Raw genomic sequence first — 25649 nt, 5'->3', positions numbered from 1 at the left:
GTTCGCCTTACATATTGTTCCGGATGAGCTGACGAAAGTTGACAAGTATGCAAAAGGACTTCCATGGGAGTACGCGGTGTCAGTGCGTTAGGCACCTACTTTGGAGGCAGTTATCTGGTCTGCCAAGTCAGTTGAGGAGATGATCAAGGGAAGAGCCGCCAACAAGACCGAGGTTGGCAAAAAGAGAAAGTTTGAGGGGTCTGCGAAGCCCGATGAGAAAAGCATGTCCAGTACAAGGAAGTTTAGAGGAGGAGGGAGTGAAGAAAGATGGTGCGAGAAGTGCAAAAAGAAACACTCTAGAAAATGCGGTGAGGAGGTGACTTGTTTCAAGTGTGGGAAGCATGGGCATTATGCCAACGAGTATAAATTCAACAAAAGGGTGTGTTACGAATGTAACGAGGAAGGGCACTTCAAGCAAGATTGCCCAAAGAGAGAAGGGGCTACAAAGCCAAATGTGCCGCCAAAACCAAAGGCAAGAGCATTTCAAATGATCCTTGATGAAGCAGCTGACGATGCAAGGAATCAGGAGTAAGGATGGATATATAGAGATCGAGTTATGAAGAAGCCATATAGATAGTGTCACATGATGTAGCCTATTAGAGGCATAATCTAGGGTGAACTTGAACACCCATGTAATCGTTTCAAGTAATAAAATAAAACCTTCATTTTGTTATCTGATGTGTTGAATGATTGCGTGATTTGTTGCATGGTGACTTGGGAAACTGCTGGACAATACTTGGGATGAGTATGAGTAGGTGTGAATGGTAGTAGAGGCCTATACTACCAGAAGCACAAGACTCACACTTGGGTCAGGAAAAGTCACAAGGTTGCCAAGAAGCTAGTAATTGATTTCGTTTTATTCAAGTATGTCGTTACCATCGTTTCGGTAATGACTAAAAAGATTGTTGATATTCCGACCCCAGTGGTCATATCAAATTGAGTCCGACTACGATGAGTATGTTACGTGGTTCAGTGAACCAAGTTTGATGTAGCGTCCGACTTAAACCAAAATGTTGAAATCAAAGCGATCAATAGAAGTATCACGCTCATTGTTAAAGAAGTTGGTAGCTAAAAATGCTACATGTTAAAGTGTGGTTATATCACATTAGAACATGAAGGAAGGCATAGTCTGTTTTAGAATTTAACTCTAAGATACCTGAGTCTAAACGTGCAACACATGATGATAGATCATAATTTGGAGTCTAACCTGAGGTAGAGAGCAGGTGCACGATTATGTACTGCTTACAGTCAATAAGTCTAAGAGATAGACTTGAAGGAATATAGAAGTTATAATTATTACCTAGGATGAAGAGATAACGTATGGAGTCATTATACTGCCCTGTTTCGTTGATGATTCCGGTACGTAATCATCATAAGGGGGAGATAATTGTAACGCCCGTATATCCAGGCTAGTCAATTTAGAGGTAATAGAGGTCGAAAATGACTTTTCGACAAAAGATTATTTAGAATAAATAATCTTAACCAAGTTGTAGAATATGTCTCAAGGTTTTCGTACATATAAAGAACGCCAAAATCCGAGTTATAACGAAGAAGTTATGACCCGTTGAAGTTTCGCGACGGAACCGGTATGATACCGGGAAGCGTAAATAGTGAATTTATGATAGAGCGAGATTTAGCCTTAGGAATCTAAACAAAAGTCATAGAATATGTTAAACTAAGAACACCGATAAAAAGAACGCCCAAATCCCACTTCGTATGAAGAAGTTATGATTTTTCGAAGTTTCGGATTAGCAGTGTACAACCCGAAATTCGAATATTAGATCGAGCGTTTTTTAGCCGACACAACCTAAACGAGAATCTAAGATATCGATAAGAGTAGCGTAACGAGAAAAAGATCAGCAAAAACAGACATCGGATGAAGAAGTTATGAGAATTTAATGGATCAATCCTGTCCCGATCTGTTAATAATATAAATTTTAAAATCGATTTCAAATTCGCCGACGGAGTCTAAACGAAAGTTGTAGAGTATGTTCCCACCTTCGCGTGGATATAAAGAATGTCGAAAACAGAGGTCGTACGCGAAAGTTACGAATTTTTGAAGTTGTAACTTGAATTTGCGAAGCTGATTGCGAAGTTGATGACGTGGCGCGTTGTGGGCCGTCCATCGATGATCAAAGGATGCTTCGGATTCGGACACGCCTCACTTCGCATTACGCCCCGCGTACCTCCGGCCTTATCCTTCTAAGTCCGAGTGCGAGCCAGCTGGTGCAAGCTGGCAACCACATCCGAGCTACGCCCTGCGTAGCGCTGCTGGACGCCCAGCGTACTTCCGAGGCTGCGGCCTATAAAAGGGGAGCGAAGGTTCTCGGAAATCTCACACCTTTCTCCACACTTTCTCTCACTACTTTCTCTCTCTAAGGGTTTTAACCCTCCCTAAAGTCTACGTGAACCCCTAACACCCTAAGGAAGCCCCGAGGCTCCCGGAGTCCCGAGAAAAAGGAGTTTTTCGGTTTCGAAACGCTGCTCCAATTAAGTTCCGGTTTTCGATAAAATTCGTTGTAAGTGTGCTGCGCTTACGCAAATATAGCTTTCAAATAATTATAGGAATGTTATTAGGTCCTTAAAATAATTATTTGGGCTATTATTATGAGTTATATTGAGTGTTATTAACGCGTATATAATAATAATAATAGTCAGACAATTAATTTGTTGCGGTTATCATTAGACTAAACCCTAGTGGTACCGATACTAGGTTTTATCGAAGGAAAATCGTTGTGAGAGTATCGAAGCGCTGTCCGAGTGCTGAGTTACCACCTTTCAAGTGAGTGCATGGTCCCTTTCATCTTACACATAGATATGAAGTATTTTATTATAAATTGCGTGCTATGTGTGCATATTTTCTGAATACTTGCTGTCTATGCTGGTGAAAGATTTTTATACATGTTTTAAATGATGTAAATTGTATAAAGTATTTTATATCTACAAAATATGTTGGGTAAAACATGGGTAGATGAATGATGAGGGATAAAAGCAGAAATAGAGGAACATTAGTAGCATGGACCTAGTGCCCTATAGGTATACATTGGCAACAGTGGACCTAGTATCCTATAGATGAGCCCTGGCAGCTGTGCCACAACTCGTAGATGTTTCAGATCTACGGTAAACGTCCTAGCAGCTGCGCTCTAAGGATAGTATCGGCAGCTGCGCCTAATAGGGAGCCTTATGACCATGACAGTAGCGTTTAAAGGTCAATACCGACAGAAGCGCCTCATAGAAAATGTCCCAATTCTGGCAGTTGCGCCTAAGTGACAAGATTAGCAGTTGTGCTTGACCAATGTGTCATTGGCAACAATGGACTTCATGTTATTTCCTTAGGATGATCCTTAGGAATGAATGAATGAGAAATAGTTGATTCTCAGGATAGATCCTTAAGAATAAAGAAGATAATGGGGATGGGTAATTGGGTTGATTGTTTGATTGTTTAAACATAATAATTATATTATTATGGGTTGAAAAAACTATGTACTCACCGGGTTTCCCAACCTGACCCACTCAGTTTATTTATATCACAGGTGTTGATACGAAGTCACTTTACACAGAGAGATTTAAAGAGATGTAGATCACTAGTGTAAATAAATGTAAGTTCTGTTTATGCTTATGTTTCTGTATTAACGATGACATCTCAAACGTTTTGAAATGAATAAAATATGTTTCTTCGAAAATGTTTTAATAACGTATCTATCATGTTTTTATGGGAACAAATTCCGCAACATTTTTATTAAAAGATGAACTCTGATTTTTATAAAGCATAAACAAAAAAAATCGGTCTTTTCTGGCCGTGAAAATGGGATGTCACACCTTCCTACGAAAATCATGGTCGTTTTATGAAAGTTGCATTATCTTGGTCATTTTCTTTAACGACGCCTTCTTTTGTGGTCATTTGTTGAAATTTCCCGCCTTTTTTCCTTAAATTGCCAATAATTTTACCTATAAATATGTTTATACTCCATTTTTAAAAAAAATTATTACCCCAAATGTTCTTTCGCTTGATAAATATACAATATGCTATACATAGGTAAACTCTACTAAAAAAATAGTTTCTTTGATGAAAGTGTGTGTGTATCCAAAAACACCACCTATACATCGCACCCATGTACATGCTGGGAAATAACTTTATAAACCATACCAAAAGCCCTAGAAAAAAAAATCCCTAGAATAAGTGTAAGTGTCTGAACAATATATAAAATGAATTGGTATGGTCATATAAATTCTATACAACCTTTAAATAATTTTGAATATCCATATCAAAGCCCCAATCAAAACCTATCATTTTCGAAAATTTTGCATGGGTTGTAAAATGAATTGGTACGCGTTACTTAATCCGTATGAGCTGTAACATATATGGTCATACCAAATCCATTAGGTCTTACATATTTTGAATAGGTTTCCCCAATCAAAACCTATAGTTTGCCAAATTTTTGCATGGGTTGTAGAATGAATTGGTATGCGTTACGTAATCCGTATGAGCTGTAACACATATGGTCATGCCAAATCCATTAGGTCTTAAATGTTTTGAATAGGTTTCACATTGTATTTAAAACAACTTGGCAAGTGTACCAAATGTGCTCTCTCTCTCTTGCCTATTTTCAAGATTCACATCCTTTTTAGTCAACTTAGGGACCAATTTCAATGATTAAGAACCCTCATAGGATATTGGAAATATTAATCCATAACAATTTTGTACCCGCAATAAAACAAAAGTCATTAAATCTAACAATTTTTTCTATTTTCAACATCTTAGCACATCTTGTTACATTCCTCGATAGATTTAGCAATACATTCTAATCACCAATCCAAAATCTAAATGTTTTCCAATCGATTCTTCTACCATTAGAGACAATATCTCTAACTAATTATTAATCTCCTTTGATATTTGATCCATAATTTAGCGATTTACTCTATGTATTAAGCGGCATATTTGTCAAACATTTTTGCATACAAGGATTATATTAAATAATTAGGATTAAGATTGATCTATTTGGTGTAAAAAATATATATATTATGCGTCCATTGGGGGCGATAAGGAGTATGATAAGACATACACCATACTCAACATCAACAAATTTGGTAAAGGTTAGTTGTTAAATGGTTTTGGGTACATATGTTGGTTGTCCCAGGAGAATTAAAACTTGTAGTAATATGTTGATTAAATTTAACAAATAAAATCATGCTTTGTTGACATTAGCTAGTGCATAATCATTTGATGGCAAGAGTTAAGAGATTTTGCCAAAGCTTTTTGGTTTAGCCAACAATAAATGCATTTTGTTGTTTCTGATAGTGATTATAATACTTTACTGTTTCTAACAATTGTATGGTATTGTGATGTTAAATACAAAGTCGTCAAATTATAGCTTTCTTTCTTTTTACCAAAAACTCCAGAACATTATAAAGTTTGGTTTCCTTATATTCTTTCGAACTCTATAAGATAAATAAAATAATAACTTTCTGTTCTCCTTTCCCCTTTCCATAATTTTCTTTTCGGCTCCTTTCTCTAAACAAAACCTGAGAACACAATGTAAATGCATATATAGTTTTTAATTATCAACTTTAGAATTAGCAGGAATATAACTGATCCACCGTTTACACATGGAATATCAATTTTTAGCGAAACACGGTCAAGTCGTGGTAAAAGGTAATGTGGTTTTATACCATGGATGCGGTAGTTGTGTATAATAATACATATGCGAAAAAAATGTTATCATAAGTGGCAATTTTTGTATGGAGAAAGAGGGCATGAAATATTGATTTGGGCAAAGCATGATTGTACCTGAAAATTAAACATTGCAAAATAAATATTTTGCATGCAGGGACGATAAAGGAATTGGGTAGATGTAGTTGAGTTTCACTTTAATTTGTAGGCCTTGAAGCACAATATCTGCATTTAATTACGCTTTTCGGTGCTTGATAGCTTATGAAAAAGGTCATATAGTTTAGGTGCGATGTGCTAACAATTGGTCTAGCTTTTACTGAAAATCAGTTGGGATTATCACCAAGATTTTTGCGTCGTCTTGAGAAGCATGGAGGTGATAGTGATTACAAATAGAAAGATTTTGTTTAGTATGAGAGAATGGAGCATGCTGGACATCCAGAAAGAAAAGTAGGTAGGTAATTGCTTAAGTTTCTAAATGATTTTAGTTTCAAATATAGTAACATCATAGGGTTTGGAGAGAGAGCTAATAGATACAGAAAGCAAATTATTTATTGTCTAGATGTAATTAACTTCCAAGTAATGTTGGTTAAATCACAATTTTGACAAAGTGTTTTAATGTTTTTTTACTTATAAGTAAGTATTCCTTCAGAAGGTGTTTTACCAATACAGAGACTGATTTTGAGTATGCATGCTCTTACTTCAATATCGATCCCGTGCTAATTGTGACAGTCTCTGCAATCGAGCAACTTCAAGTAATGGCTACTGCAGTTAAGCCATTAGTTGAGTCGGTTGCATGCATGACATAATAAAGGCAAAGTTATGGAGTCCCACATCGCCTCAAGGAAAGCAAACAGAGAATGTTGAGTAGGTTTAAAAAGGAAGGCCTTTCCCTTACGCAAATTTCATACCTTTCTCGGCCTTTTGGCTAAGATCAAGTGTAGTATCTGTTCTTATCAGTTTAATATCTGATATGTGGGCCATCGGCCCACTCGATATTAATCTTATTTTTTATGGGGAAAGATCCGTCACAATAGCTTGCTATTGGGGTCTTTGAGTGTCGCCTTGGCGTTGCACTATTGCCTTGGCATGGCGCACCCCTCCAAATCAAAACTTTAACCTTTTCATTTCTAATGCATCCATACGGAGAGTTGCAACAGGTACCATTGACCCTTGTAGTTTACCTTTAAAAGGGACTGTGTGACCCTTGTAGTTTACAGTTTAATATCTTATATGTGGTTCATCCCACTAACCCTGCACCAAAGAAATCTGAGCAAGAACCAATTCAGTTTGTGAGTTGAAGAAAACTATGGTATTAACATCAATATCAAGAACCATTTCACTTTTCCAACTGCAGGCTGCCCATAAATGCTAAATAGAGTTGCCATGCATATCACTGATTGCAGCAATCCATACTATCAAAACCTCACAAAAATTGCAAAACAAGTATAAATTCCCTGGGGATGCATCATGCATGGGAATCGAGCCATCACTTTCAATGCCAAACTCTTCCATCAGGTTACCATTCGGCCGGTATTCATTCCCCACTCTTGCTATTATCAAAACCACACAATCATTTCACCCATCAACTAAGAAACCAGGATCCCGTTTCGTAAAGTAATAAAGATTTTGTGGCTATTGAGTTCACCAAAATGTCCAAACATGCAAAACCGGGAGTTTAACTGCAAAACCGGTGGAGCATATGTCATACTAGGTCCTCATATCAAGTATAGAGCTTCACGACTAAAAATAGAGAATCATTAAAAACGATGGACGATCAAGACAAAATCTTGGTTGTCTCTTTGAGCATAAGCCCGGGATATATAAGACACAAAGTTGATTAAATTTAACCATTAACACCTAAGTAGCTGGAGTTCGTAGTCAAACTTCTTGTTGACTCAGTCAATGAGAAATTACCAATTGCAATTGTCGTGAAATAGATCTAAGATAACTGAACAAATATTTGACAAGTTTGTGCTGCCCACATTAATAAAACAAAACTTTATCAACCAGACAAACATGATTATTTATGGTTAACTTGTTCGGATGATTCATATTTCCACATTGATCTTATCTTAAATTATAAGCTAATTATTTCATAGACATAATCAAACCTATTATGTTGATCCGACAAATTGTCTTCCTCCCTGCGTATAGTTCATTAGCAACAAAAATGATTTCACAATATTGCGTATTACTATTTTATATATATGTATATATATATATATATATACACACACACACACATTACAATGTTAATCGACTAGTGAATCGACTATACAATATCTTAATTGCAATAAAAAACACATCACTGAAACATAACACCAATTATTGTTAACGGATGAGTGCTCTAGTGAAAGGTTGATGATTTAAGTCTTGTTGTGGTCAAGAATTGTAGATTTAGAAGTAGCATAATGGTCATGTGTATGTCATTCTACAACAAAATGTATACATGAATCTTGTTGGCCCTTATTTGTTATTACCTTGCTTAACCTGAAGTCTACGATAAGTATTTCTCTAAGTCAGATATTACTACAAGTTTGTTATTTTATCGACTTATATATATATATATATATATATATATATATATATATATATATATATATATATATATATATATATATATATATATCATAAAATAAATTATTTTTTCATCTTGATTTCAGGGTTTAAATTTCAACAAGTCAACATAAGGTCTCTCCTTGTTGCAAGTTACTCCATATATATCACTATGTAAACATCTACAATGATGAATTGGTAATATGACTTCTAATGTCGAACCTTATAATCTTATGAATCAACATACTTCACCTTAGTACATCAACGTCACCGTATCAGTCATTAACCAACTCCTTTCTCGATAGTGTAAAATATACTTTTGCAACATTGTTTCCAGATGTGTTATCTTTGTGATAAGATACTTTTAGCTTATATTTTATCTTATATTTGTAAAGTTTTGTTTAAATCCCTAATTTGTAGGGATTTATATTCTAGATAATTCCGCCATAGTATATAAGTTATATTAGGGTTCATTGAAAAAAATACAACTTGGTGCGTTCTCTCTTTGTGGGAGTTTATTATTCAACATTAGTTTTTAATTAACTCTTTTCTTATTGCTTGATATTTGTTTATTACGATATTTCAATTGGTATCAGAGCAGGTTTGAATTACGTCGAACAATATGGAATTCCACTTGAGCATCTAAACCCACTAACAGTTTAACACCTGCCATCAAAATTCTTTTATTCGATAAAAATAATTTTGCTATGTGGACATCATATCGATGTTCTCAAAAACAATAAAAAAAGATCAAAACTATGGATCTTCTGATGGTGGTGGTGGTTATAATATTAGGCCCATAAGAATATCACAAGCTTCCCAGTCAACTATCCAAACATATACACAGGCTCGCAGCCACCGGAGATGGTGGCTAGCAGCTGCAGAATGGAGGCATCCACCATGGTCGCTGCCATGGTGGTTGTTCTCAGTTTCCTAGGCCGACGAGCATACACATAATGAAAAACAACACCAAAATATACACACATACTTGCGACACACCATCTAAATTCCACACTCCAGTCTCCTTTAGGGTGGTGGATGTTGATCGGAGCAGCTGGAATGAGTCATAAGAGCAGCGACGGTCGTGGCTGTGGTGTAACACCGAAGTAATGGAGAAGAAGGCTTAAACCGCAAACGAAAACAACATTAGTGGCAGAAAAGGGCGCCCGCTCGGTCTTTGTTGACGGCAATGGGAGCAACCGATGTCGGACGACGACTTCGTCTTCACGGAAGCGGTGCAACGACGACAGCGACTCCGGTCGTTCATGACCCACACATCAACATTCACAGCTCCATTTCCAGCCTTCGGCGGTTCTCTCTCAGCTGCTCAAAACGTCACTGACAGCGGGCTGTGGCGGTCAACGTCCAACGACGAAGTAGCAGGCGGCGGATGAAGGTGTTCCAAAGATGGTGACGACTGGAGGATAACGATCTAGGGTTAGGTTAACATGGATGAGTAGGGTGATGGGTTTTAACCCGTCTCCAATTAAAACTTCTTATCATTTTGACACTCCCAACCCCTCCCCCCTCAATTCCTTTCAATCCAAATCAATATTTTACTCTTTTGCCCTGCTTCCAAAATCTATTCAATTAAATCCAATAATTGCCAAACAACTCTAAACCTTCAGAATTGTTTACAAAATAAATCTTGGAATTGCACTTTTAACCCCCAAAATTATATCATTTAACTACTTAAAACCAACACCCTACTAAATTATTATGAATTTTAGGGCTACTATAAGATAATATACATCTTAGTGTTCAAGGTTTATTATTTAATTACTTAATTATAAATGGAATGTTACATGTATGAAGCCACCTGGGTTGATGTTTTCATAAGTTCCACCTTAACGACAAGGTGCGTGTTTAGGAAGGGAGTAATGATACGACCCATGTTGGGTGTTTTGGTTAGATCTATTGACGAAGGGTTAAGCATTAAGATTCAAGAGATTTTTTAAATGTTTCCTTTTATTTAGTTGTCCATTTAATTAGAATATTACTTTTTTTTATTACTTTAGGATTCCTATTTTCTAGGATCTGGTTTTAGTTTCTGATTAGGATTATAAAGACTAAATAATTAATGCTTTATATATTATTTATGATTGTGCCATAAATAAAAGTCTTTGACAGTTTGCTAGATAATTCCTTGTTTCTCGAACTACAGGTGGCTAGGTTAAGGTTCTTACCTTCGGGTTAGGATATTGATCTTATTACATATGTTTGAAGAACAATTCCTCACATGGACCTCTGAGGAATTGTTCTTCAAAAACATTCATATGAGAAATTGTTCTTCGCATAACCATGACCATAGAACGATTTTGGTAAGTTTTTTCGATTTCAAACAAAAAAATTTCAAACTACTTCAAAAACAATTTTTTCGATTTTGGTAAGTTCAAACAATATTTTTTTGATTTCAAACACAATTTTTTCAAGTTTAAGCTTAATTTTTTACTAGCACCCATTTCGATTTTCTTTAAGTATTCTTTGTATTTTTATGAATTTACCCTTGCCACGTCACTTCCTTAGAGCTTTTCCAATTCCTCAAAGCTGAAAGAGTTCCCTAGAGACCCTTCCTACGGAAATCATGGTCGTTTTATGAAAGTTGCATTTTCTTGGTCATTTTCTTTAACCACGCCTTCTTTTGTGGTCATTTGTTGAAATTTTCCGCCTTTTTTCCTTAAATTGCCAATAATTTTACCGATAAATATGTTTACACTCCATTCTTTAAAAAAATTTATCACCCCAAATGTTCTTTCGCTTGATAAATATACAATATGCTATACATAGGTAAACTCTACTAAGAAAATATTTTCTTTGATGAAAGTGTGTGTGTATCCAAAAACACCACCTATACATCGCACCCATGTACATGCTAGGAAATAACTTTATAAACCATACCAAAAGCCCTAAAAAGTGTAAGTGTTTGAACAATATATAAAATGAATTGGTATGGTCATATAAATTCTATACAACCTTTAAATAATTTGGAATTTCCATATCAAAGCCCCAATCAAAACATATGATTTGCCAAAATTTTGCATGGGTTGTAAAATGAATTGGTATGCGTTACCTAATCCGTATGAGCTGTAACATATATGGTCATACCAAATCCATTAGGTCTTACATATTTTGAATAGGTTTCCCCAATCAAAACCTATAGTTTGCCAAATTTTTGCATGGGTTGTAGAATGAATTGGTATGCGTTACGTAATTCGTATGAGCTGTAACATATATGGTCACGCCAAATCCATTAGGTCTGAAATATTTTGAATAGGTTTCACATTGTCTTTAAAACAACTTGGAAAGTGTACCAAATGTGCCCTCTCTCTCACTCTCTCTGTATATATATATATATATACATATATATATATACACACACACATATATATATATATATATATATATATATATATATATATATATATATATATATATATATATAACTAATGGTTGTTGCCTATTTTCAAGATTCACATCCTTTTTAGTCAACTTAGGGACCAATTTCAATGATTAAGAACCCTCATATAATATTGGAAATATTAATCCATAACAATTTTCTACCCGCAATAAAACAAAAGTCATTAAATCTAACAATTTTTTCTATTTTCAACATCTTAGCACATCTTGTTACATTCCTCGATAGATTTAGCAATACATTCCAATCACCAATCCAAAATCTAAATGTTTTCCAATCGATTCTTCTACCATTAGAGACAATATCTCTAACTAATTATTAATCTCATTTGATATTTGATCCAAAATTGGGTGATTTACTCTATGTATTAAGCGGCATATTTGTCAAACATTTTTGCATACAAGGATTATATTAAATTAATAGGATTAAGATTGATCTATTTAGTGTTAATATATATATATATATATATATATATATATATATATATATATATATATATATATTATGCGTCCATTGGGGGCGATAAGGAGTATGATAAGACATACACCATACTCAACATCAACAAAGTTGGTAAAGGTTAGTTTTTAAATGGTTTCGGATACATATGTTGGTTGTCCCATGAGAATTAAAACTTGTAGTAATATGTTGGTTAAATTTAACAAATAAAACCATGCTTTGTTGACATTAGCTAGTGCATAATCATTTGATGGCAAGAGTTAAGAGATTTTGCCAAAGCTTTTTGGTTTAGCCAACAATAAATGCATTTGGTTGTTTCTGATAGTGATTATAATACTTTACTGTTTCTAACAATTGTATGGTATTCTGATGTTAAATTCAAAGTCGTCAAATTATAAGCTTTCTTTCTTTTTACCTAAAACTCCAGAACATTAAGAAAGTTTGGTTTGCTTATATTCTTTCCAAATCTAGAAGATAAATAAAATAATAACTTTCTGTTCTCCTTTCCCCTTTCCATAATTTTCTTTTCGGCTCCTTTCTCTAAACAAAACCTGAGAACACAATGTAAATGCATATATAGTTTTTAATTATCAACTTTAGAATAGCAGGAATATAACTGATCCACCGTTTACACATGGAATATCAATTTTTAGCGAAACACGGTCGAGTCGTGGTAAAAGATAATGTGGTTTTATACCATGGATCCGGTAGTTGTGTATAATAATACATATGCGAAAAAATGATATCATAAGTGGCAATTTTTGTATGGAGAAAGAGGGCGTGAAATATTGATTTGGGCAAAGCATGATTGTACCTGAAAATTAAACATTGCAAAATAAATATTTTGCATGCAGGGACGATAAAGGAATTGGGTAGATGTAGTTGAGTTTCACTTTAATTTGTAGGCCTTGAAGCACAACATCTGCATTTAATTACGCTTTTCGGTGCTTGAGTAGCTTATGAAAAAGGTCATATAGTTTAGGTGCGATGTGCTAACAATTGGTCTAGCTTTTACTGAAAATTGGTTGGGATTATCACCAAGATTTTTGCGTCGTCTTGAGAAGCATGGAGGTGATAGTGATTACAAATAGAAAGATTTTGTTTAGTACGAGAGAATGGAGCATGCTGGACATCCAGAAAGAAAAGTAGGTAGGTAATGCTTAAGTTTCTAAATGATTTTAGTTTCAAATATAGTAACATCATAGGGTTTGGAGAGAGAGCTAACAGATACAAAAAGCAAATAAAGGGTTTGGAGAGAGAGCTAATAGATACAGAAAGCAAATTATTTATTGTCTAGATGTAATTAACTTCCAAGTAATGTTGGTTAAATCACAATTTTGACAAAGTGTTTTAATGTTTTTTTACTTATAAGTAAGTATTCCTTCAGAAGGTGTTTTACCAATACAGAGACTGATTTTGAGTATGCATGCTCTTACTTCAATATCGATCCTGTGCTAATTGTGACAGTCTCTGTAATCGAGCAACTTCAAGTAATGGCTTCAAAACGACAATATAAAGAGGCTGCTGCACAGGTATAGGTATGTAAGCTGGTTATACATTAGTTCCAATAGAATAATTACATAAGAATCACATACACATTCAAATATTTAAGGGTATAATGGTACCATGTTAACCACTAGATAGCATTATGAATAGGATAAATTACTTGTAATAGCAATCAACATTCCATGTTTTTTCCATCCTAGGCAACCAACTATCTTGTTAGTTAACTTGAATGGAAAAAGAATAGTCGGTTGCCTAGAGTGCAAAAAACATGGTAAAAAGAACTATTCTAGTTAGCTTTGCTATTCGATTTATCTTTTCCATTAGTTTATTAAGTTTAGTGTATTTAAGTTGCTAGGTTACCTTAAGTTGTTTTGTGGGGTTAATATCCCAAGAAAGCTGGCTAGGATAAAAGGAAAAAAAAAGGAAGTTAATAATTAGTATGGAGCTAGGTAACATTTCCATTTTCCAAGGCAAATAGAATTAAGAATAGATAGGTGGTCCATGCATGCATGCATATCCCACATCGGAGGCGGAAGAAAAGAAAAGTCAAGGTAGTTGTTGGATAAAAAGCGAGGGCAGGGGAACGGAAAAATCACTTACCTGGACGGGGTCTTTGGGGGATCAAGAAGGTCCATGGCCTAGGCTGGTGGTCTCCATTGCACATTACGGAGAGGTGCCTGTCTAAGGTCGGCCCAAGTTGGTCGAACCTACGTCATAATTTGTGTTAGAGGGGGCCTGCGTTCGCGCGGCCCCTACCTATACTCTTAGTTTTAAATTTTCATATTCTTTTCATGCTTAGAATCAGTAGAAAAGTAGTAACTCCAAAATTTCTGCTTAGTTAATTGCATCTCTCGTTTGGTTTAGAAAACTTAAAAAATGACAATTTTGAATTCTGACGAGTTATAGATTAGAAGCTGGTACATTTTTCTGACAATTTTGAATTTTGACGAGTCTCCTGGTTTAATTACTTTAATTAATAAGCAAATTAAGGTATCAAAAAGAAGCAGTTCCAGTCTAACGTTAATTACAAGCTAAGGGACTGTGATGCTGCGATGGGTAGTCTCATGGTTTATAATTTATATTAATATTAACATACTGTATGGCAGCTATATTAATCAAGCAAATTAAGCTACTGCAGTTAAGCCATTAGTTGAGTCGGTTGCATGCATGACATAATAAAGGCAAAGTTATGGAGTCCCACATCGCCTCAAGGAAAGCAAACAGAGAATGTTGAGTAGGTTTAAAAAGGAAGGCCTTTCCCTTACGCAAATTTCATACCTTTCTCGGCCTTTTGGCTAAGATCAAGTGTAGTATCTGTTCTTATCAGTTTAATATCTGATATGTGGGCCATCGGCCCACTCGATATTAATCTTATTTTTTATGGGGAAAGATCCGTCACAATAGCTTGCTATTGGGGTCTTTGAGTGTCGCCTTGGCGTTGCACTTTTGCCTTGGCATGGCGCACCCCTCCAAATCAAAACTTTAACCTTTTCATTTCTAATGCATCCATACGGAGAGTTGCAACAGGTACCATTGACCCTTGTAGTTTACCTTTAAAAGGGACTGTGTGACCCTTGTAGTTTACAGTTTAATATCTTATATGTGGTTCATCCCACTAACCCTGCACCAAAGAAATCTGAGCAAGAACCAATTCAGTTTGTGAGTTGAAGAAAACTATGGTATTAACATCAATATCAAGAACCACTTCACTTTTCCAACTGCAGGCTGCCCATAAATGCTAAATAGAGTTGCCATGCATATCACTGATTGCAGCAATCCATACTATCAAAACCTCACAAAAATTGCAAAACAAGTATAAATTCCCTGGGGATGCATCATGCATGGGAATCGAGCCATCACTTTCAATGCCAAACTCTTCCATCAGGTTACCATTCGGCCGGTATTCATTCCCCACTCTTGCTATTATCAAAACCACACAATCATTTCACCCATCAACTAAGAAACCAGGATCCCGTTTCGTAAAGTAATAAAGATTTTGTGGCTATTGAGTTCACCAAAATGTCCAAACATGCAAAACCGGGAGTTTAACTGCAAAACCGGTGGAGCATATGTCATACTAGGTCCTCATATCAAGTATAGAGCTTCACGACTAAAAATAGAGAATCATTAAAAACGATGGACAAAATCTTGGTTGTCTCTTTGAGCATAAGCCCGAGATATATAAGATACAAAGTTGATTAAATTTAACCATTAACACCTAAGTAGCTGGAGTTCGTAGTCAAACTTCTTGTTGACTCAGTCAATGAGAAATTACCAATTGCAATTGTCGTGAAATAGATCTAAGATAACTGAACAAATATTTGACAAGTTTGTGCTGCCCACAAAACTTTATCAACAAGACAAACATGATTATTTATGGTTAACTTGTTCGGATGATTCATATTTCCACATTGATCTTATCTTAAATTATAAGCTAATTATTTCATAGACATAATCAAACCTATTATGTTGATCCGACAAATTGTCTTCCTCCCTGCGTATAGTTCATTAGCAACAAAAATGATTTCACAATATTGCGTATTACTATTATATATATATATATATATATATATATATATATATATATATATATATATATACACACACACACACATTACAATGTTAATCGACTATACAATATCTTAATTGCAATAAAAAACACATCACTGAAACATAACACCAATTATTGTTAACGGATGAGTGATCTAGTGAAAGGTTGATGATTTAAGTCTTGTTGTGGTCAAGAATTGTAGATTTAGAAGTAGCATAATGGTCATGTGTATGTCATTCTACAACAAAATGTATACATGAATCTTGTTGGCCCTTATTTGTAATTACCTTGCTTAACCTGAAGTCTACGATAAGTATTTCTCTAAGTCAGATATTACTACAAGTTTGTTATTTTATCGACTTATATATATATATATATATATATATATATATATATATATATATATATATATATATATATATATATATATATATATGTCATAAAATAATTTATTTTTCATCTTGATTTCAGGGTTTAAATTTCAACAAGTCAACATAAGGTCTCTCCTTGTTGCAAGTTACTCCATATATATCACTATGTAAACATCTACAATGATGAATTGGTAATATGACTTCTAATGTCGAACCTTATAATCTTATGAATCAACATACTTCACCTTAGTACATCAACGTCACCGTATCAGTCATTAACCAACTCCTTTCTCGATAGTGTAAAATATACTTTTGCAACATTGTTTCCAGATGTGTTATCTTTGTGATAAGATACTTTTAGCTTATATTTTATCTTATATTTGTAAAGTTTTGTTTAAATCCCTAATTTGTAGGGATTTATATTCTAGATAATTCCGCCATAGTATATAAGTTATATTAGGGTTCATTGAAAAAAATACAACTTGGTGCGTTCTCTCTTTGTGGGAGTTTATTATTCAACATTAGTTTTTAATTAACTTTTTTCTTATTGCTTGATATTTGTTTATTACGATATTTCAATTGGTATCAGAGCAGGTTTGAATTACGTCGAACAATATGGAATTCCACTTGAGCATCTAAACCCACTAACAGTTTAACACCTGCCATCAAAATTCTTTTATTCGATGAAAATAATTTTGCTATGTGGACATCATATCGATGTTCTCAAAAACAATAAAAAAAGATCAAAACTATGGATCTTCTGATGGTGGTGGTGGTTATAATATTAGGCCCATAAGAATATCACAAGCTTCCCAGTCAACTATCCAAACATATACACAGGCTCGCAGCCACCGGAGATGGTGGCTAGCAGCTGCAGAATGGAGGCATCCACCATGGTCGCTGCCATGGTGGTTGTTCTCAGTTTCCTAGGCCGACGAGCATACACATAATGAAAAACAACACCAAAATATACACACATACTTGCGACACACCATCTAAATTCCACACTCCAGTCTCCTTTAGGGTGGTGGATGTTGATCGGAGCAGCTGGAATGAGTCATAAGAGCGGCGACGGTCGTGGCTGTGGTGTAACACCGAAGTAATGGAGAAGAAGGCTTAAACCGCAAACGAAAACAACATTAGTGGCAGAAAAGGGCACCCGCTCGGTCTTTGTTGACGGCAATGGGAGCAACCGATGTCGGACGACGACTTCGTCTTCACGGAAGCGGTGCAACGACGACAGCGACTCCGATCGTTCATGACCCACACATCAACATTCACAGCTCCATTTCCAGCCTTCGGCGGTTCTCTCTCAGCTGCTCAAAACGTCACTGACAGCGGGCTGTGGCGGTCAACGTCCAACGACGAAGTAGCAGGCGGCGGATGAAGGTGTTCCAAAGATGGTGACGACTGGAGGATAACGATCTAGGGTTAGGTTAACATGGATGAGTAGGGTGATGGGTTTTAACCCGTCTCCAATTAAAACTTCTTATCATTTTGACACTCCCAACCCCTCCCCCCTCAATTCCTTTCAATCCAAATCAATATTTTACTCTTTTGCCCTGCTTCCAAAATCTATTCAATTAAATCCAATAATTGCCAAACAACTCTAAACCTTCAGAATTGTTTACAAAATAAATCTTGGAATTGCACTTTTAACCCCCAAAATTATATCATTTAACTACTTAAAACCAACACCCTACTAAATTATTATGAATTTTAGGGCTACTATAAGATAATATAACATATAAATTTACATCTTAGTGTTCAAGGTTTATTATTTAATTACTTAATTATAAACGGAATGTTACATGTATGAAGCCACCTGGATTGATGTTTTCATAAGTTCCACCTTAACGACAAGGTGCGTGTTTAGGAAGGGAGTAATGATACGACCCATGTTGGGTGTTTTGGTTAGATCTATTGACGAAGGGTTAAGCATTAAAATTCAAGAGATTTTTTAAATGTTTCCTTTTATTTAGTTGTCCATTTAATTAGAATATTACTTTTTTTTATTACTTTAGGATTCCTATTTTCTAGGATCTGGTTTTAGTTTCTGATTAGGATTATAAAGACTAAATAATTAATGCTTTATATATTATTTATGATTGTGCCATAAATAAAAGTCTTTGACAGTTTGCTGGATAATTCCTTGTTTCTCGAACTACAGGTGGCTAGGTTAAGATTCTTACCTTCGGGTTAGGATATTAATCTTATTACATATGTTTGAAGAACAATTCCTCACATGGACCTCTGAGGAATTGTTCTTCAAAAACATTCATATGAGAAATTGTTCTTCGCATAACCATGACCATAGAACGATTTTGGTAAGTTTTTTCGATTTCAAACAAAAAAATTTCAAACTACTTCAAAAACAATTTTTTCGATTTTGGTAAGTTCAAACAATATTTTTTTGATTTCAAACACAATTTTTTCAAGTTTAAGCTTAATTTTTTACTAGCACCCATTTCGATTTTCTTTAAGTATTCTTTGTATTTTTATGAATTTACCCTTGCCACGTCACTTCCTTAGAGCTTTTCCAATTCCTCAAAGCTGAAAGAGTTCCCTAGAGACCCTTCCTACGGAAATCATGGTCGTTTTATGAAAGTTGCATTTTCTTGGTCATTTTCTTTAACCACGCCTTCTTTTGTGGTCATTTGTTGAAATTTTCCGCCTTTTTTCCTTAAATTGCCAATAATTTTACCTATAAATATGTTTACACTCCATTCTTTAAAAAAATTTATCACCCCAAATGTTCTTTCGCTTGATAAATATACAATATGCTATACATAGGTAAACTCTACTAAGAAAATATTTTCTTTGATGAAAGTGTGTGTGTATCCAAAAACACCACCTATACATCGCACCCATGTACATGCTAGGAAATAACTTTATAAACCATACCAAAAGCCCTAAAAAGTGTAAGTGTTTGAACAATATATAAAATGAATTGGTATGGTCATATAAATTCTATACAACCTTTAAATAATTTGGAATTTCCATATCAAAGCCCCAATCAAAACATATGATTTGCCAAAATTTTGCATGGGTTGTAAAATGAATTGGTATGCGTTACCTAATCCGTATGAGCTGTAACATATATGGTCATACCAAATCCATTAGGTCTTACATATTTTGAATAGGTTTCCCCAATCAAAACCTATAGTTTGCCAAATTTTTGCATGGGTTGTAGAATGAATTGGTATGCGTTACGTAATTCGTATGAGCTGTAACATATATGGTCACGCCAAATCCATTAGGTCTGAAATATTTTGAATAGGTTTCACATTGTCTTTAAAACAACTTGGAAAGTGTACCAAATGTGCCCTCTCTCTCACTCTCTCTGTATATATATATATATATATATACATATATATATATATATACACACACACACACATATATATATATATATATATATATATATATATATATATATATATATATATATAACTAATGGTTGTTGCCTATTTTCAAGATTCACATCCTTTTTAGTCAACTTAGGGACCAATTTCAATGATTAAGAACCCTCATATAATATTGGAAATATTAATCCATAACAATTTTCTACCCGCAATAAAACAAAAGTCATTAAATCTAACAATTTTTTCTATTTTCAACATCTTAGCACATCTTGTTACATTCCTCGATAGATTTAGCAATACATTCCAATCACCAATCCAAAATCTAAATGTTTTCCAATCGATTCTTCTACCATTAGAGACAATATCTCTAACTAATTATTAATCTCATTTGATATTTGATCCAAAATTGGGTGATTTACTCTATGTATTAAGCGGCATATTTGTCAAACATTTTTGCATACAAGGATTATATTAAATTAATAGGATTAAGATTGATCTATTTAGTGTTAATATATATATATATATATATATATATATATATATATATATATATATATATATATATATATATATTATGCGTCCATTGGGGGCGATAAGGAGTATGATAAGACATACACCATACTCAACATCAACAAAGTTGGTAAAGGTTAGTTTTTAAATGGTTTCGGATACATATGTTGGTTGTCCCATGAGAATTAAAACTTGTAGTAATATGTTGGTTAAATTTAACAAATAAAACCATGCTTTGTTGACATTAGCTAGTGCATAATCATTTGATGGCAAGAGTTAAGAGATTTTGCCAAAGCTTTTTGGTTTAGCCAACAATAAATGCATTTGGTTGTTTCTGATAGTGATTATAATACTTTACTGTTTCTAACAATTGTATGGTATTCTGATGTTAAATTCAAAGTCGTCAAATTATAAGCTTTCTTTCTTTTTACCTAAAACTCCAGAACATTAAGAAAGTTTGGTTTGCTTATATTCTTTCCAAATCTAGAAGATAAATAAAATAATAACTTTCTGTTCTCCTTTCCCCTTTCCATAATTTTCTTTTCGGCTCCTTTCTCTAAACAAAACCTGAGAACACAATGTAAATGCATATATAGTTTTTAATTATCAACTTTAGAATAGCAGGAATATAACTGATCCACCGTTTACACATGGAATATCAATTTTTAGCGAAACACGGTCGAGTCGTGGTAAAAGATAATGTGGTTTTATACCATGGATCCGGTAGTTGTGTATAATAATACATATGCGAAAAAATGATATCATAAGTGGCAATTTTTGTATGGAGAAAGAGGGCGTGAAATATTGATTTGGGCAAAGCATGATTGTACCTGAAAATTAAACATTGCAAAATAAATATTTTGCATGCAGGGACGATAAAGGAATTGGGTAGATGTAGTTGAGTTTCACTTTAATTTGTAGGCCTTGAAGCACAACATCTGCATTTAATTACGCTTTTCGGTGCTTGAGTAGCTTATGAAAAAGGTCATATAGTTTAGGTGCGATGTGCTAACAATTGGTCTAGCTTTTACTGAAAATTGGTTGGGATTATCACCAAGATTTTTGCGTCGTCTTGAGAAGCATGGAGGTGATAGTGATTACAAATAGAAAGATTTTGTTTAGTACGAGAGAATGGAGCATGCTGGACATCCAGAAAGAAAAGTAGGTAGGTAATGCTTAAGTTTCTAAATGATTTTAGTTTCAAATATAGTAACATCATAGGGTTTGGAGAGAGAGCTAACAGATACAAAAAGCAAATAAAGGGTTTGGAGAGAGAGCTAATAGATACAGAAAGCAAATTATTTATTGTCTAGATGTAATTAACTTCCAAGTAATGTTGGTTAAATCACAATTTTGACAAAGTGTTTTAATGTTTTTTTACTTATAAGTAAGTATTCCTTCAGAAGGTGTTTTACCAATACAGAGACTGATTTTGAGTATGCATGCTCTTACTTCAATATCGATCCTGTGCTAATTGTGACAGTCTCTGTAATCGAGCAACTTCAAGTAATGGCTTCAAAACGACAATATAAAGAGGCTGCTGCACAGGTATAGGTATGTAAGCTGGTTATACATTAGTTCCAATAGAATAATTACATAAGAATCACATACACATTCAAATATTTAAGGGTATAATGGTACCATGTTAACCACTAGATAGCATTATGAATAGGATAAATTACTTGTAATAGCAATCAACATTCCATGTTTTTTCCATCCTAGGCAACCAACTATCTTGTTAGTTAACTTGAATGGAAAAAGAATAGTCGGTTGCCTAGAGTGCAAAAAACATGGTAAAAAGAACTATTCTAGTTAGCTTTGCTATTCGATTTATCTTTTCCATTAGTTTATTAAGTTTAGTGTATTTAAGTTGCTAGGTTACCTTAAGTTGTTTTGTGGGGTTAATATCCCAAGAAAGCTGGCTAGGATAAAAGAAAAAAAAAAGGAAGTTAATAATTAGTATGGAGCTAGGTAACATTTCCATTTTCCAAGGCAAATAGAATTAAGAATAGATAGGTGGTCCATGCATGCATGCATATCCCACATCGGAGGCGGAAGAAAAGAAAAGTCAAGGTAGTTGTTGGATAAAAAGCGAGGGCAGGGGAACGGAAAAATCACTTACCTGGACGGGGTCTTTGGGGGATCAAGAAGGTCCATGGCCTAGGCTGGTGGTCTCCATTGCACATTACGGAGAGGTGCCTGTCTAAGGTCGGCCCAAGTTGGTCGAACCTACGTCATAATTTGTGTTAGAGGGGGCCTGCGTTCGCGCGGCCCCTACCTATACTCTTAGTTTTAAATTTTCATATTCTTTTCATGCTTAGAATCAGTAGAAAAGTAGTAACTCCAAAATTTCTGCTTAGTTAATTGCATCTCTCGTTTGGTTTAGAAAACTTAAAAAATGACAATTTTGAATTCTGACGAGTTATAGATTAGAAGCTGGTACATTTTTCTGACAATTTTGAATTTTGACGAGTCTCCTGGTTTAATTACTTTAATTAATAAGCAAATTAAGGTATCAAAAAGAAGCAGTTCCAGTCTAACGTTAATTACAAGCTAAGGGACTGTGATGCTGCGATGGGTAGTCTCATGGTTTATAATTTATATTAATATTAACATACTGTATGGCAGCTATATTAATCAAGCAAATTAAGCTACTGCAGTTAAGCCATTAGTTGAGTCGGTTGCATGCATGACATAATAAAGGCAAAGTTATGGAGTCCCACATCGCCTCAAGGAAAGCAAACAGAGAATGTTGAGTAGGTTTAAAAAGGAAGGCCTTTCCCTTACGCAAATTTCATACCTTTCTCGGCCTTTTGGCTAAGATCAAGTGTAGTATCTGTTCTTATCAGTTTAATATCTGATATGTGGGCCATCGGCCCACTCGATATTAATCTTATTTTTTATGGGGAAAGATCCGTCACAATAGCTTGCTATTGGGGTCTTTGAGTGTCGCCTTGGCGTTGCACTTTTGCCTTGGCATGGCGCACCCCTCCAAATCAAAACTTTAACCTTTTCATTTCTAATGCATCCATACGGAGAGTTGCAACAGGTACCATTGACCCTTGTAGTTTACCTTTAAAAGGGACTGTGTGACCCTTGTAGTTTACAGTTTAATATCTTATATGTGGTTCATCCCACTAACCCTGCACCAAAGAAATCTGAGCAAGAACCAATTCAGTTTGTGAGTTGAAGAAAACTATGGTATTAACATCAATATCAAGAACCACTTCACTTTTCCAACTGCAGGCTGCCCATAAATGCTAAATAGAGTTGCCATGCATATCACTGATTGCAGCAATCCATACTATCAAAACCTCACAAAAATTGCAAAACAAGTATAAATTCCCTGGGGATGCATCATGCATGGGAATCGAGCCATCACTTTCAATGCCAAACTCTTCCATCAGGTTACCATTCGGCCGGTATTCATTCCCCACTCTTGCTATTATCAAAACCACACAATCATTTCACCCATCAACTAAGAAACCAGGATCCCGTTTCGTAAAGTAATAAAGATTTTGTGGCTATTGAGTTCACCAAAATGTCCAAACATGCAAAACCGGGAGTTTAACTGCAAAACCGGTGGAGCATATGTCATACTAGGTCCTCATATCAAGTATAGAGCTTCACGACTAAAAATAGAGAATCATTAAAAACGATGGACAAAATCTTGGTTGTCTCTTTGAGCATAAGCCCGAGATATATAAGATACAAAGTTGATTAAATTTAACCATTAACACCTAAGTAGCTGGAGTTCGTAGTCAAACTTCTTGTTGACTCAGTCAATGAGAAATTACCAATTGCAATTGTCGTGAAATAGATCTAAGATAACTGAACAAATATTTGACAAGTTTGTGCTGCCCACAAAACTTTATCAACAAGACAAACATGATTATTTATGGTTAACTTGTTCGGATGATTCATATTTCCACATTGATCTTATCTTAAATTATAAGCTAATTATTTCATAGACATAATCAAACCTATTATGTTGATCCGACAAATTGTCTTCCTCCCTGCGTATAGTTCATTAGCAACAAAAATGATTTCACAATATTGCGTATTACTATTATATATATATATATATATATATATATATATATATATATATATATATATATATATATATATATATATATATATATATATATATATATATATACACACACACACATTACAATGTTAATCGACTATACAATATCTTAATTGCAATAAAAAACACATCACTGAAACATAACACCAATTATTGTTAACGGATGAGTGCTCTAGTGAAAGGTTGATGATTTAAGTCTTGTTGTGGTCAAGAATTGTAGATTTAGAAGTAGCATAATGGTCATGTGTATGTCATTCTACAACAAAATGTATACATGAATCTTGTTGGCCCTTATTTGTAATTACCTTGCTTAACCTGAAGTCTACGATAAGTATTTCTCTAAGTCAGATATTACTACAAGTTTGTTATTTTATCGACTTATATATATATATATATATATATATATATATATATATATATATATATATATATATATATATATATATATATATATATATATATATATATATATATATCATAAAATAATTTATTTTTCATCTTGATTTCAGGGTTTAAATTTCAACAAGTCAACATAAGGTCTCTCCTTGTTGCAAGTTACTCCATATATATCACTATGTAAACATCTACAATGATGAATTGGTAATATGACTTCTAATGTCGAACCTTATAATCTTATGAATCAACATACTTCACCTTAGTACATCAACGTCACCGTATCAGTCATTAACCAACTCCTTTCTCGATAGTGTAAAATATACTTTTGCAACATTGTTTCCAGATGTGTTATCTTTGTGATAAGATACTTTTAGCTTATATTTTATCTTATATTTGTAAAGTTTTGTTTAAATCCCTAATTTGTAGGGATTTATATTCTAGATAATTCCGCCATAGTATATAAGTTATATTAGGGTTCATTGAAAAAAATACAACTTGGTGCGTTCTCTCTTTGTGGGAGTTTATTATTCAACATTAGTTTTTAATTAACTTTTTTCTTATTGCTTGATATTTGTTTATTACGATATTTCAATTGGTATCAGAGCAGGTTTGAATTACGTCGAACAATATGGAATTCCACTTGAGCATCTAAACCCACTAACAGTTTAACACCTGCCATCAAAATTCTTTTATTCGATGAAAATAATTTTGCTATGTGGACATCATATCGATGTTCTCAAAAACAATAAAAAAAGATCA

General features: G+C 34.3%; 5 non-coding genes across 5 annotated transcripts; all 5 read left to right on the top strand.

The window, feature by feature from the left end:
- Positions 1-6575: 6575 nt before the first annotated feature.
- Positions 6576-6771, top strand: LOC145044348 (U2 spliceosomal RNA). Its single transcript, XR_013681306.1, has one exon. It is a non-coding gene; the product is annotated as a U2 spliceosomal RNA (small nuclear RNA).
- Positions 6772-14196: 7425 nt separating this feature from the next.
- LOC145044333 (U1 spliceosomal RNA) lies at positions 14197-14360 on the top strand. Its single transcript, XR_013681292.1, has one exon. It is a non-coding gene; the product is annotated as a U1 spliceosomal RNA (small nuclear RNA).
- Positions 14361-14878: 518 nt separating this feature from the next.
- LOC145044353 (U2 spliceosomal RNA) lies at positions 14879-15074 on the top strand. Its single transcript, XR_013681311.1, has one exon. It is a non-coding gene; the product is annotated as a U2 spliceosomal RNA (small nuclear RNA).
- A 7441-nt stretch (positions 15075-22515) lies between these two features.
- LOC145044332 (U1 spliceosomal RNA) lies at positions 22516-22679 on the top strand. The gene has a single exon (XR_013681291.1). It is a non-coding gene; the product is annotated as a U1 spliceosomal RNA (small nuclear RNA).
- Positions 22680-23197: 518 nt separating this feature from the next.
- Positions 23198-23393, top strand: LOC145044352 (U2 spliceosomal RNA). Its single transcript, XR_013681310.1, has one exon. It is a non-coding gene; the product is annotated as a U2 spliceosomal RNA (small nuclear RNA).
- The last annotated feature ends 2256 nt before the right edge of the window (positions 23394-25649 follow it).

This window comes from Lactuca saligna, chromosome 4 (assembly GCF_052625555.1).
Source record: "Lactuca saligna cultivar CGN05327 chromosome 4, ASM5262555v1, whole genome shotgun sequence".
Classification (NCBI taxonomy): domain Eukaryota; kingdom Viridiplantae; phylum Streptophyta; class Magnoliopsida; order Asterales; family Asteraceae; genus Lactuca; species Lactuca saligna.
This window is presented reverse-complemented; position numbering and strand designations above follow the sequence as displayed.